We start from the raw sequence: 4,121 nt of genomic DNA, 5'->3' as shown, positions 1-4,121 counted from the left end.
TTAAGCATATTAGGTGATGTGCATCTCTGTAATGAGAAGGGGTGTGGTCTAATGACATCAACACCCTATATCAGGTGTGCATAATTATTAGGCAACGTCCTTTCCTTTGGCAAAATGGGTCAAAAGAAGGACTTGACAGGCTCAGAAAAGTCAAAAATAGTGAGATATCTTGCAGAGGGATGCAGCAGTCTCAAAATTGCAAAGCTTCTGAAGCGTGATCATCGAACAATCAAGCGTTTCATTCAAAATAGTCAACAGGGTCGCAAGAAGCGTGTGGAAAAACCAAGGCGCAAAATAACTGCCCATGAACTGAGAAAAGTCAAGCGTGCAGCTGCCAGGATGCCAGCATAGGAAAATTGGGTTGAACAGTGAGACTGCATTTGTGGGGTTTAGAAACATCCAGAGCATCGCAACAGAAAGGTAAATAAAAAAAGTAAGAGAGAGAGATAAAGAAATAAATGAACTAATAATACATAAATGAATAGAAAAATAGAAAACACACATGTAGAAATTGTCACATGTGAAATTGTTTTTGGAGAGAATCAGAAGTGAGACAGTTTGAATCCACAGTTCAGCGCAAAGATGCAGGAATTAAATCTGATTATAAAAACACATCGAGGCAACGAAGACCAGCTTACACTCAATATTAATATGAACACACAACATACACGCAATGAAGACATGCTTACACTCATGAATGTGAATACATGACATAAATGCTGAATGGTGTAGATTTAACACACTTAAAGGCTGAAGCTGAGGAATAACTCAGGAAGTTGCAGGACAATAGAGGGACTTTTGTGACAAGGAAAAAGAGACTGGGAGGACCAACCAGGGATTAGAAGCTTAAAGCAGGTTTAAAATAGTGAATTAGAAGTGGTTTCCAGCTGATTGAGCAAAAGAAGTGACGACTGTAGAAATAAAAATAAAATAATAATAATTGCATTATGCAGCAATGTTTTGAATATGCATTTCTGTTGTCAGGGCAACTTCTCGAGATGTGACTCAATATGCAAATTAGTTGAATGAGTGGGGACAGAAAAAAAAGAAAAACTCAAGTTTCCTGTCTGAGACATGAGTGAAGTTTGCATTGAGAGAAATATATCTGTGACTGTGTGAGAAGAACTGTTTGGTAAAATATATGATAGCAGCCGCAGGACAATTAAATAAAGTCTGTGACTAAGTGCAGTCGTGCAGATCTGGAGAAGAAGTTTATAATTTAGTGATGACACATTGTTATAAAGTGTTTAGAAAGGGCTTAATGGGAATATTACTGTTGGGCAAACTGTGCGGCTTTAACAAGATTTTCTGTGTATTTAGCAGGTGAAACTCTGTCAGCTGACTTCAGACTGTCAGGAAGCTGAAGAACCTGAGGCCAACCACTGAAACATGATGTGGGCAAAATGAACAGAGGGAGGGATTTTAAAGGTGAACATTTAGGACTTACTGCAAATGTTACTATGTCAAAGTTACTGTGACTCAAACAGAGGAAATTCTGATTTTTTTATTTCCACACCCAGCATGTTTTGGGTGTTATATGCTATTAAATACTTTTAAATAAATTAAAAAGTATTTTCACATTTAACTCCAGAAAATCATCAATCAAAACATGGATATTACCTGACCACAGATTCGTGGTGACGTCACTGCTCTTTTAACTGTTCAGTGTCTTTGTTTGTTTGCTGGTTGTAGAAATGGTTTATATGAGCTTTGAGCTGAGAGTCAGAGGTTTCTGTGGACACTGCTCATGTCGGCACTTATATTTCTGACCTTTTCTTATAACCGATTAAACATGATCTCCTCCCTTTTGCCCCCATTTTTGGTGGTGTAGGTACAAATGATCAGGCATGACATTCTCATAATAAATAAGATACTGCAAATAATTATTTCTGCATTTGTGCGATTGAAGTGAATTGAAAATGTGTATGAAATGACACTGTTTTAAAGATTTGGCCTAAATAATTTTGGAGTGAATGAGTCTAAACATGATGACCTAACTAGTGATATCCTGACACACACACACACACACACACACACACACACACACACACACACACACACACACACACACACACAGCATGTTATGCCAGTTTCAGCTGAAACTATGTTTCAAACCATATTCCGGGTTTTTAGTTCACCATTTATGAGGCTTCAAGAAGAAAATAAAAGACAGATCTGAATGTTTGAAAATGTTTTGGAAAGATTCTGTAAAGATGAGATGAAAAATACTCAAAGGATAAATTTAATTGGTTTATTATTTAGATAAGTTGAAAAAAGTTAAACAAGCAAGTAAATGAAGAAACAAGGTAAAATGAAGTAATAATGAAAAAAGTTAAACAAGTAAATGAAGAAACAAGGCAGAGGAGAGAAAAGCCCAACAATCCCCTCTGAGCAAGCAGTTGGCGACAGTGGGGAGGAAAAACTGCCTTTAAACGGGCAGGAACCTCCGGCAGAACCAGGCTCAGGAGGGGACAGTCAACGGCCGGGACTGGTTGGGGGGGTTAACAGAGGTGGAGCAAGACGAGGCTACATCAGGTGAGGAAGCGGTAGCGTCTCTCCTCCGGAACAAGTGGAACCATTTTTTCTTTTTTTTCATGCACTTTTCCACGAGCGCTTTTTTCTCCAGGATGAGATTTCTCAGCTCATCGATGGTTTCTGCGTTTTGTTCTTCAAGTTTCTCACATCTTTGTTCCACCTCTTCCAATGTTGCTTGTTGTTCTTCAAGCTTGTCTTTGAGTTGTTTGGATGTTGCCTCCTGTATCAGCTTGTCCTTGTGCATGTCTGCATTTCTCTGTTGGACCTCTTTGTGCTTGTCTTCTAACTGCTCGTTTCTTTTCTGGATTTCTTGGAGCGTGAGCTGCAGGTCTTCATGTATTTTGTCTTCTTGTTGTTTTTGCGCCTGCATTTGAGTGTGTTCACGCTTCAAGTTATTGAATTCCACCAAAATCCCCTTAACGAGCTCGGAGTTGTTTCTCGCTATCTGATCGATCCTTCTCTGCATCTGTGAGCAGCGTTTCTCCAGTTTGTCCTTTTCTTCTTCCACTTTAGTTGCTTTGTCCTCCAGCTGATTACAAAACTCTTGCAGTTTTAGATTTTTAGACTCAAAGTCCTGGACGATACGTTTTCCTTCTTTCAGTCTTTCCTGCTGTTGCTCTTTCTGTTGAAGAAGGTCTTAATTTTGGCGCAGTGTTTCATCCAGGCTTTCTCTCAGCATGCGGTATTTTTCCTGCATGCTCTTCAGTTCGTGCTGCATGTCTCGTTGCTTTTTGTCCTGCTCTTCCTTCTGTTGGAGGAATTCTTTCTTTTCTTCCACAGCTTCATGGAGCTGTCTTTGGAGGAGCCGATTTTTTCGGTCCATGTATTGGAGATCCCGTTGTATCTTATCAGTCATCGTTTTCTTGTCTTGGAGCTGGTTGGTCATTTCTTTTAGTTCTGCACTCTTTTGCCTGTTTTCTTTAATGAGGTGCACAATCTGCTCTCGGGTCTGAGCAAACTTGATTCCCCAGCCCTCATTAATAATTTTTATGTCCGGCTGGCGCTGTTGTCTGTCTTCCAGCTCTTTATTTTGGGCTTCCATTCGTCTACATTTGTCCTCCAGTTGAAGTTTCTCTTCTTCAATTTGTTGCATTTTTTTCTGGAGAAGGTAGTTTTCCTTCCTACTCTCCTCTAACGCCCTTTGGAAGGATGAGGAGCCATTTGGGGAAATTGGCCGGCCACGCCAGGAAGGAGAGGCGGCGTAATCTTTTTGAATTGGTTGTTTTTTTCTTGGAAACATGTTGGAGTTTCTATACGATGACTTTGAAGAGCTTGTGGTGAACGTTTTGTAGGCTGCAAACACAGATGCTGCTGAAACGAACTAAAACTTGCTGTTTCTCACCCCTACTTAAGGAAAAACATCAAAGGACTTAAGATTCTTAAGATCTATGACATCATCACTCCCTAAGCCAATGAGATTGTCACAAGACATTTTGGAATGGGGTTTTTTTTTTTTAAACTGTTTTCAAACTTAACGTAAAATTTCAGTGTTTCCTGGTTGTGGACTATTGGTTAGTCCAGCCGATTAAGAAATTAATTGTCACAAACATCACTAATATTATATAACAGACGACAGAAAACACGAG

General features: G+C 39.5%; 1 pseudogene; it reads right to left on the bottom strand.

Annotated features, from left to right (window-relative positions):
- Positions 1–2,630: 2,630 nt before the first annotated feature.
- Positions 2,631–3,867, bottom strand: LOC146716628 (uncharacterized; annotated as a pseudogene).
- Between the last annotated feature and the right edge of the window lie 254 nt (positions 3,868–4,121).

This window comes from Copadichromis virginalis, linkage group LG3 (assembly GCF_057382275.1).
Source record: "Copadichromis virginalis isolate Kocher_CV1m ecotype Utaka linkage group LG3, C_Virginalis_male_GT1.1, whole genome shotgun sequence".
Classification (NCBI taxonomy): domain Eukaryota; kingdom Metazoa; phylum Chordata; class Actinopteri; order Cichliformes; family Cichlidae; genus Copadichromis; species Copadichromis virginalis.
Note: the sequence above shows the minus strand (reverse complement) of the source record. Positions and strands in the feature narration are given on the sequence as shown.